This window comes from Rhipicephalus microplus, chromosome X, assembly GCF_043290135.1.
Source record: "Rhipicephalus microplus isolate Deutch F79 chromosome X, USDA_Rmic, whole genome shotgun sequence".
NCBI classification, from domain to species: domain Eukaryota; kingdom Metazoa; phylum Arthropoda; class Arachnida; order Ixodida; family Ixodidae; genus Rhipicephalus; species Rhipicephalus microplus.
Window position 1 is genome coordinate 392,096,987 of NC_134710.1, and position 11,138 is coordinate 392,108,124.

The window sequence follows — 11,138 nt, forward strand, 5'->3', positions numbered from 1 at the left end:
GAGATACCTTCAGGAAGCAGTTGTGCGCAGCGTCCAAAGTTCAGGACAGGTGTGCAAAAGTTGTTCGCAGAAACAGTCACAAGATAGTGAGGCAAAACTAATCTTCGCGTCAGTAGAACGTCCCAGGAGCAACGTCCAGAACAGCAAAGAGAACTGAGGTGTTGTGGTCATCGAAGCTCACGTGCGCAAAGCACATTCAAATGACGGTAGGTGTACGGCTATTGGCTTCGCGAACAACAGGTGATGAGGCGCGTGTAACGACTTTACGAAGACGACGAGAAAGGTGAGCACTCATCAATGATTATTGGGCCCTTGTGTGGATGAGCGCTGAAACAGGCATGCCTTCTACATCTACATCCATAAGCTTTTGTCAAGATGCCAGAGTTAACAGAGGATTTCCGAGTCGATCAGTCAAGGCAGCATCACCTTCCGGGAGCTGCACTGGTCTGTTTTCACGAGGAAGGACGGTGAGGGGGAGCGACGGGACATAAGCAACCGAGAAAGTCGTTGGGTCTGGGGAGACGGCGACGGCTCATAATGTAGGGTTGATGTTCGGGCATTAGTGTTCAGTGGATTGCCGTGCAAAGGGGAGGATGAAGTGTCGTCTGGACAGTATGGTGCACGAGGAGACAATGGCCGACGATAGCGACAATAGAGGGAAATGTGACCGGCGCCATTGCAGTTGAAGCATATCGACCCGTCTTCTCGCGTGCGCCACTGGTTCGAATCATGGTACCCGGAATAAGTCAGTTGTGGCTGGTAGTATGGAGCAGGGCTGACGTAGAACGACTTTGGGCACATACAGGCTGGATGCCTGGATTTGCCAGTTCTTCGCGCACGGCGGCCTGAATTAATGACACTGTCGGGCGGGCCTCCTCGTGAGAATTAGCCTGGGGAGTAGATGGAGTTGCTGCCTCGATATTACGCCGCACGAGACGCAGGAAGTTTTTGGTACAGGGCTGCGGCTGGATCTAGACGTCTTTGCACGACGACGTGGCAGCAGTGGTAGGGAGCTGAACAAATTGCTGCGTAACATGCCGGCTTTTTGCTTCTTCGAAACTTCAGCACTCCCTGATAATGTCGTAAATGGTGGAGCAGTCTTTGTACACGAGCAAGTGAAGGGCGTCGTGAGCGATTCCTTCATTAATGTGGGTGACTGTTGGCTTCGGCCATTTAGCTATTAACTTGCCGGCACAAGGCTAAGACATCTTGTATGTAAACCATGTGTAGCTCCTTTGAGGTTTGGGCACGGCACGAGAGTTCTTTCTCTTGGCATGCAATGGGCTTTCCAAAAAGGTGTTTCATTTTTTTTGTTTACATACGTCTTTTTTTTTGTTACGTACGTTTAAATTCTCCTCGTGTGTGTCGAACCACACGTTGGCCCTACCCCTGAGGTAGTACCTGACGTTTGCAAGCATCAAAGTCGAATCCCAGCGATTGGTCTTGCTGCTGCACTCTTAGTTGGCCAGCCACTTCTCCACCTGACTGTTATCAGTCCCGCAAAAGGGGCCTGGGCCTCGGAGGTGGGTCACGACAATGTGACTGGGTGCATTCGGCATAGCGGGGGCTGGATCAGCAGAATTGTCTGCCAGCATGATGGACTGTCCAAGAATACGCCCGCTGTGAAGTTCCGTTGTGTGCTCCTGATGTGCCCAGCACCTTTACCAAAGATGTTACGGGGAGATGACAGAAAACGAGTGCATTTACAATATTCATAGTAACAATACTGCGATTAAAAACAACCACGATGGCCAGGACAGGCACCACCTAGTCTTCTAACTTCTTCGGTTTCTAGGTAAGCGGCACATAACTATACTGTCAGTGTCGTGGTTTTGGGATATTAACCCCACCGCCACTCAAAAAACGCAATTGAAGAGCTCATTACTCCTGACGGTAAGGCGAAACAAAAGTCGCTCATGGTGGAATTGCACAATGTTACTGAACAACATTGATGAGTATCTGATTGTGACTTGTGAGGGCCACACCTGGTGGATCCAAGAGACTAGTGGGATTAGTGGGCACCATTCTTTAACATCAGCTTTGACAAGGCTGTATGCATGATACTGAGGTAGTAGTGCAGAGCCAAATGCTTTTGCCCGTGGCTAAGGTGACCAATTGTAAGGTTATGATATTACAGCTAATGCGAGGAGTCGTTCTCGCTTTGCTTCAATCAAAGATGAAGCATCAAGTGCAGCGGTGGCGATGAGCTGCTCCTTCGCATAGATTTAGGTTCACTTTAAAGAATCCCACATGGCCTAATTTGATCCGAAGTCACCCACTGTGGGCCCCGTCGCGGTAGTCTACTGGCTAAAATACTTGGCTGCTGACCCGCAGGTCGTGGCATTGAATCCCGGCTGTGGTGACTACATTTCCGATGGAGGTGGAAATGGTGTAGGCCAGTGTGCCCAGATTTGGGAGCCCGTTAAAGAACCCCAGGTGGTCGAAATTTCCGGAGCCCTCCACTACGGCATCTCTCACAATCATATGGTGGTTTTGGGACGTTAAACCCCACATATCATCAGTCGCCCACTGTGGTGTGCTTCACAATCATATCATCGTTTCGCCACATAAAACCCTAGAAATGATGTTTGAAACCAAGTTGGCTCTGTGCCTAGAACTGTCGTGAGCCCAGTTGGTGGGAGGCAGCTGCCATTCAGTGCAGCCTTGCACCAGGCACATTTTTCTCTATGCTGTGGCTCAAAGAATGGGGCCTCTTCTTTGCTCTCTTGGCAGCTGGCTCAACTGCTGGGCGCCCTGTAGGGACCCTCTTGGACCCCCTTGTAAGCCCTGGCCTACGCCTAGCAGTGCTGGTCGGTTGCACCCTTATGTGACGGGCCCGGTGACGTCTTGCTGCAGCGGTAGCCTTGAATGCCAGCATCAGTTCTGTCCCATCGCTGCTGTTCTGAACACGAGCAAGCTCCTATGCAAGGCCCTTCACGATATCAAGGTAAGCTGGATTGTGTGCATTCATAGAATGCACACGCCGCAACTGGACCTCCAGGAACTCATATGCATGTTCTTGGGCCTGCACCAAAAGTGATGAAAGAAATATACTTCAAGTGTACAGCACACCAACAAGAACTGCACATTTATTTTGCTCCTCTCTAACTGCAGACAACTGCTCGAGAATAAAGTTCAAGCTGAGGAGTCAGTTTAAGTTAAGGTTTTCCTGTCACCTGTTTTGACTATTCTGTTAGTGGAAGTGCTGCTAATACCAACAATTGGTGACCTGTAGTCCCAAACATGGAACAATACGACACCAATAGTGTTGAAATCTTGAAATCGCCCTCAGAATGATGACATCCACCAATATGAAATTGTAAATTCGTGAGTGCGGTGGAGCACAATAAAATGCTTACAGGAATAAAAGAAGCCTTGACTACTGTTCAGTAGCGTTCCCTATGTTTAATTGAAAAGTACTTCAGGGCCCTTTCAAGGGGCTTGTCCTACCTGGGCAAGTTGGGCTGCATCAGGCACCAACGGTACAGGTGCGAGGTGTGTGGCCTCTTGCGTGCTGGTGCCTTGCATTGCTTGGAGTTCGTCTGGCTCCTCCTGCTGGACACTGGTACCTGCCGTGGTTCTGGAACTACTGCTGGGCTCCTCCTCTTGGAAGGGTTTGAAAAATATCCTGGGGGGACACTTCTCGCCCAGGGCCAGCTGTCCCAGTTGGTACCGGTCGTCAGTACTCAGTGCCGGAACATTCGGAAACAGTCCTCCGTACTTTTTCTGCACCAAAGCCTGGTGCTTACAAAATGCACCTTGTTTACCAAAGAGACACGTACATAGTCCTATTTCAGCATAGACCTCATAACTGGAGCTGGGGTGGGTCGCACTAGGCACAATGTACTGTCCCTGGCCTACCACTTGGATGGCCTCGGCTGCATCTTTCGGCATTCTCGACAGCAGCCGCTTGTACAGCAGTTGATGGGCTGCAACACGGCTGTAGGCGTGGCGGAGGATACGGCTTTCAAAGTATTTCTCCCACACCAGAGCCACCGAGTCTACGAGTGCGACTGCATTAAATGCTTCGACTCTGTTCAGAATAATGTCTTTGAGCACGCGTATGGCTGCCTCCGCAAAATTGTTGGTGTTGTGGCCCCTTGTCAACACGTCCAAACGGTAGAGCTGCACCCACTCTTCTTGTCGGCGCAAGAATGTCAGAACTCTAGACACGAAGGCATCGTGTTGTAGGGCCTTCACTTCGGCAGTGGCAGCTTCAAGTTTTTCTGCTGTGTCTGCACACATGACCTGCAGATAGCAGGAAATTTTTCAATGAGGTGCTCGTATTTGGATATTTTCGCTTTTTTTAAACTGCACCATAATACAGATTCATGCTTCACTGTCTGCATTGAAGTCACTTTGTGATCTGCACATGCTTGCCCCAGTTCAAAAGGCCAGTAAACAACCCCCAAGGACCAAAAATCAAAACTATGTGCACCTTTGCTCCGTGAACATGCTGCCTCCTCAAGGATTTTGCAAATACTTTATTAAGGAATTCACAGGGGTTAGAACATTGGTTTCAGCTAGTTTCAAATTTTCGTGCGGTCTCGCCACCCTTCTCTTTCAAAGGGAGAAAAAAAGCGTAGCCTGCCGTCGTGACTGGTTTAACCCAATCGATGAGCTGCGTGCTTCGTCAAGTCGCCGATCGGCGAATTTGTGTCACTGCTCATGAAAGGAGGATTGGTCAGGTGTAGGAAAGGAGCGCGGTAATTGTTTTTCTAAATGGAGGCTGTGCACGGTGCGCTGCGCTGTAATCTGGATATTGATTGCCGCGGTCTGCTCTACAAATTGCCAAGCGGTGGTCCATAAAAGTTGATGCTGCTGACATTTTCTGTACGCTTGTGCGAATAGGTAATTTTAGGTTCGAAGTGAATTCGAAGCGAATAGTGATTTTGGTCGAATAATATCTAATTGAATTGTAATAGTATATATATTGCATATTATAAACAAAAAGGGGCATATTTGTCATGGCCAAACAAACTTGCACAGATCTTTAAAAATTGAAAGAGGGCCTATGCAAAGGCCATTTTTTTTTTCATCAAAGGAAGTGGCAACAACTTCGAATTGTAGCAGCATTCGACTTTTGGTGCAGTCCAAGTAATAGCCAGTAAAATATGCTGTGTTTCAATTTTTTTTTACTTAGAGCATATAAATCTGTGTAACGAGCTTTTAAACTGAAAACAAAAAAAAAAGCAGAATCGATGTCATTGTAATTCTTTATTAAAACCTTGAAGTGGGGCTTTGCTGCAGTGCGAATTTCTCTTGATTTTGTGTTTTCACGGCTTAGCACCAATTCACTGCAGTGAAACCACTTTTACCACTGGTCTAATATGCTTGGGTAAGTGCTTTCATGGTTTAGCATCCCTCCACTGCCGTGAAACCACCTTTACAAAGTGTTAAATGTGGACTAATATACACCTATTTTGTTCGTTTTTAATAATTCAAAAATTTCAGCAATTTAACTTCGATTCAAATCAAATTTGATTACTGCATTATTCATTTGAATATTCAAAGCATTTGAATATTTGTACAAGCCTCATTTTATGGCATTCGAAATCATTTGAACCCACCAGACGTTTACTGGTGTATTTTTTAAATGTGATTAAAATGGACACAAATACTGTCTGCGTTTTCATCTGCAGATTAGGGCATCTTGTGCGGCATACACTCCAAATTATATCACGAGGAAGTGAAGGTAATTCATGCACTAGCCTTGCAGGACAGCTGTGCTTTTTATACACCTATGCTGCTATGCCAGCGCCATCATCTTGGAAACATGAAACGAATGCTAAAATAGCAGACCATTGTGAATTTGTTCACTAAGTGCAGATGCAACGAATGCACCTCGTATCTTAGAGCTAGAGTTACAACTAGATTGCAAAAAAACTTGCCAGTTGGAAGGCAGACATGAATCGTTTCCTCTGGTCTTTGTCAACAGAGTTTTGAGATGTCGTCAGCCAGCGCCACTCCGCTTGTGCCACATGAAAATGGCACAAAAGCTGCCTTGCTGACGGCCATGTCTGCTGCAGGGCGGCCTTCTCAGCACTCGAATTGTCACTCATGAGTACCTGTGGGGCCTGGAAGACAATGCAATAAAGTTGAAAGCTGTCCATAGTTATAAAAGGCATAGAAAAGTCGTGGATGTTGTGAGAACAATTTTCGTGGGTGAATCTAAAAATATAAATAGCCTTGGCTAATAATTTTCTATTGAATTTGAGTTCGCTATTTGCTTTTCAATAAACTATAGAGAGCAGTAACATTTATGGTAAGTTTCAAGGTTAAAGACAAGTGTAAGTTTGCATCTGTTACCAGTATTTTAAAAAGAGGAGAGAGTTCGGGCAATAGGTCCACGAACTCACTCATTGGCCAACTCACACGGACTCACTCAGACTCACATTATGAGTCTGAGTCTGGATAAGCACTATTTTTGTGAGTCGAAGTCCGAGAGAGTTTGTTTGAAGAAAATTTTAGTGAGTGTGAGCCCGAGCGGGTTCGGCTAAGCAAAATTTTGGAGAGTCTGAGTCCGAGTGTGTCTAAAGCGCAAAATATATTTCTTGAGTGAGTTCCACTTTCTTTTGCAGACTTGAGGTTCCACCTAGACATTTTCAGCATTACTCAGCCTTACCTAGATTCACATTTATACTCACATCTATTCATAGGTATTCCAAAGCAGTGTTTTTCATACACCGTTTCAATATTTATTAATTAGACATTTTAATTATACAAGGGGGCGCCTTGGCAGTCCCAAACTAAGTTTTCCAGGGAATTTCTCGACTATTATATTCTAACATCTCCTCCAAGAAAAATGACTTTACTGGTTTGGAAGCACTCGGAACTCGTTTTCGAAGATGCTGTGTGAAGCGGCACCAAGAAGAGCACCGATTACATCAGATATTGGTGTTAAAGAGCATTAACACCACAATCAAAGAAGCTAATTCCATTCTGATGAACTCATGAGTTGACTCAGTAGTACTCACTCACACTCAGGTCCAGCCGTGAGTCTGAGGCTGAGTGTGTGCGGTTGAGTAATGTTTTGGTGAGCTTGAGTCTGAGTGAGTCCGGCTTAAGAACCTGTATGGGCCTGTACAAAGGCCTACAGTATTGTTAAATAAATAAATATGTGTGAACGAGAGTTTGGGTGAGTTCAGCTCAGAAAAAATTTTGTGAGTCTGAGTACAATGAGTGGAAAGTTCAATATACAAGGTGCATTTGATTTACCTGCACCAATTGAAACCGATTCACGGCTGTGCATGCAAAGTTCAGAAATTGTGAAGCGCAAGTTCAGTGGTGCAGGCACAGTGAAACACCCAAAACGAATGACGATGTGCTGATGCAGGCCTTATTTCTGTTCACTTAGTTAACACCGTTAAGGTAACACTGATCGATGGCCAAATGATTATGCATACAGTTTATGAGGCACAAACTTCTTAGCAAAAAACACATCGTGTTAGTAGAGGCAGGTACGGTGCCTACACGAAAGTATTGCGTCGTCTGCTCAGCTGCACGCACGGCTGCACCAAGCCGGCACTGTCAGTGTGGGAGGGGCGGGAAAATCGTGAACCAGCGCTGTACCTCTTCTGCACCTTTAGAAATGAATGGCAGGGTTCAGAGGTTGTCAATGCTGCACCGCTGAAACGAATGGCAAGACGCAGAACATCGTGAACTGGTTCACGTGGTGGAGGCAAATTGAACAGACTGATATATTTCATGAATGAGCCTGAGAGAGTTCCACAAGCCATGCCGACCTATGGTGTGGGCACATGTTTTAGCTTGAGAAACGCTTATCTAGCCTGAGTGAAATGCACAGAACAGGCACACTTCACCCGCAATGATGGTGTCACATGGGAAAGATTAGAATTCATAGCCAAATGTGTGATGATGATGATGAGAGCATGTAGGTGATTTCTATAAATGCCCACAAGAACCACAAAGGCCCTCTCCTGTGGCTTAGTCTGTGCAGCATTGTTTACTTTTGTTTTTGTCACAAATAATTTCTGTCCTGGTACAACTTTTTATTTTTTTGGTCCAGCTTAATGGAGCTATTTGCTATTGTGTCATTACTTACACTATGCGAATTCAGAAATGTCTTCAGAAGTAGTTACAGAAGTTCCATAGGAAACTACAGGTTTTCCCGCTCACTTTGATCCAAGTAGCAGCTTAGATAATCTGCACGCCATTGAAATAATCTGAGCGCCAACCTCTTTAATCCATGTGCCAAACATTTAATCCAAGCCCCAACATATTTAATCCAAGTGCCAACTCAATCAGGCTGCGTGCCAGTGATTTTAATCCAAGTGCCACCATGTTTAATCCAATCGCCAATGGCTTGAATTCAGGTGCCAGTCAGTTCAATCCATGCACAAAAAGCACTATACGGGCCGTAAAAATGGCAATGCATTTGAAATGCAGTTTCTACAATATAAAATACTATAGTCGGAAAGTAGAATAAATCATTATTATTAGTATTCGCCGCTAGTACTCAAGGAAACAAAAATTCCGTGGTTCGCTTGAGCCATGTTTGCAGTGCTTATACTGTGCTATGTACAAGTTTGTAGATGAGTGCTTGGCCCGGGTGGAGTCATTTTAATAGCAATGAAAGAAAAAAGCAAGGATATTTTGTGTTCATCAACAAAGCTCATAATTAGATTTGTATAGCATTACATGTCTGGGCCAGGTCATGTAATGCGGCAGACATAATATTGTTATTGGAGTGCCGGGATGCATAACAAGATATGAAGAACTTGACTGTGGGCAGTGATGAGTCAGAAACAGGTACATGCTCAATAAATTAGGGCAGAGCAAATTAGAAATCATTTAAAAGAGGCTTTCGTCCTGCAGGGCACATAAGACGCAAACTCGTGACCCTGATGTGAAAAACAGAAGTCATATTTTATATTCATATTAGTTATCTTTTATTCAAACAAAATTATGTGTATTCGATGAACGCATGTTTCAAGCAAACACGCTTCAGGAATACTAGCGTTGTCTTTTTATATGAAAACAGGAGTTTCTCTTTTGATGCTTTTATAAAAAACTTAATTCCAAATGAACTGAAACAAATGCAACTTGAGTTTTAAATGGTTGTTTCTGATTTCAAGAACGAATGAATATCAAATCAAATCAAACTTTATTTATTTACCATACAAAAACTGGAGGGTCGCCAAGGCTAAAAGCAGCGAGAAGGGCTTGACAAAGGCCCTGGTGACCATCTGTCTATCACCGTTATCACGGGGCTGAGCAGACGACTGCGAATGCCTCAGCAAATAAGTAGCCGAAAGCCGTCTGCTTAGCAGACGACACGAATCTATCCATATGGGATGGTGTACATGGTTAGCCAGAATAATGCAGTAGCGACGAACCATACACTGACTCTATGAGCAAATACTCTTAGTACCCATAAATGCAATCAACACACACTGTTCTTTTTTTATTTTGAAGCTATGACGCCAAAATGTTAGGAGGAAATAGCAATGTGCACTTCATTTCATAAGCGCAAGCATGCATAGGTGAAGGAAAAGTTCTTTCTGTGACTTCATGTTTACGTTATTTTCACATTTATACTGTATAAAGCGGCAAACTAGTGTTTCTAGTGTGTGGATTAAAATGACTGGCACTTTATTTGTCATTGGCAATTGGATTAAACTCACTGACATGCGGCCTCATTGAGTTGGCACATGGATTAAATAGCTCGGCGCTCAGATTATTTCAATGGCAAGCAGATTATTTAAGCTGGCACTTGGATTAAAGTGGGTGGGAAAACCTGTAGTTCAGATACTGAATTACAGTCAAGCCACGCATTGAGCACTGGCCTCAACATTTTCTTCACTAGTTGCTCTTGTAAGTTTGTGTTAACAATGCTATTGTAGAGAATTGGGATGGCATTAGTATATAGCAATTCACTGTGCACAAAATTTACAATTTTGTGCCTACTTCCTTACTTACTGGTTGGCCTCCAAAGCAGAGAGGATGGGCTTCCTTGAGGAGCTTGAAAGCAGCCAGGTAGCCATCGGTGCTCTGCTCCTTGTGAATTAGTACTGCGAGTGGGACAGCACCAGCCTTTGTCGCAGTCAGCACCACTGTTACTGTGCATTTGGTGGTGTCGCATGAGGCAGTCGAATCAAGAAAGACGATCTCCCTTGCCAGCTCGAGGTTATGAGCTCGTCGCATGATGGGGGTAACCACGATCACTGCCCAGCAGGCACTGCTGCCACCACGAGTCACACTTATGTGAGTGCCTGGAAAGTTATGTGGAATGGCAGGTGGTCTTTTAAGAACAATCTTCAGGCGCATGACTTTTAATGGCCATTTTGCTCTCTGTACAGTGCAAAGTGTTCTTGCAAAGTAAGTTTTAGTTATAGCTTCACCTTGCCTTTTAAAAACGTCCTGCAGGCTTTTTTCAAGCGATCATAACATTACCTCATTGTCGGAGTTTGTTGCCTCACAAATCAATCGCAGCAAAAATATTTTGACTCCTTGAAGTATGAGTGGAGTTCAGGTTTACTGCAATCTTTTTGTACTTCATTTATTGATTCTCCACGAGCACACTGTCAGCTACACAGCGATTAATGACAAAGGGAAAGAGGCTACATCAGCGAGCATTGTAACAAATTAGTATCAGATAGAGCAGGGAAGATGAGCAAAATCAAGAGAGCATGGACCCTTATGAATGTGGACCATTTCTTTGCGTACTGCATGCACTTTCGGTATCTATCTATCTATCTATCTATCTATCTATCTATCTATCTATCTATCTATCTATCTATCTATCTACCTACCTACCTACCTACCTACCTACCTACCTACCTACCTACCTACCTACCTACCTACCTACCTACCTACCTACCTACCTACCTACCTACCTACCTACCTATCTAATCTATCTAATCTATCTATCTATCAAGCCCTGCCGCGGTGGTCTAGTGGCTAAGGTACTCGGCTGCTGTCCCACAGGGTGCGGGATCGAATCCTGGTTGCGGTGGTGGCATCTATCTATCTGTCTGTCTATCTCTATCTATCTATCTAGCCGCTTACGTCTGGGTGCTCTCGTGATAATCTCCTTAACTTGGTGGGAACCTAAATTAATATAAGAGGGTTTGATGATTATGACGCGCTGGTCAAAACACAAATAACATTATATG

At 44.7% G+C, this 11,138-nt stretch overlaps 1 pseudogene; it reads right to left on the reverse strand.

Annotated features, from left to right (window-relative positions):
* Positions 1–2,356: 2,356 nt before the first annotated feature.
* LOC142776449 (uncharacterized) lies at positions 2,357–10,087 on the reverse strand (annotated as a pseudogene).
* Between the last annotated feature and the right edge of the window lie 1,051 nt (positions 10,088–11,138).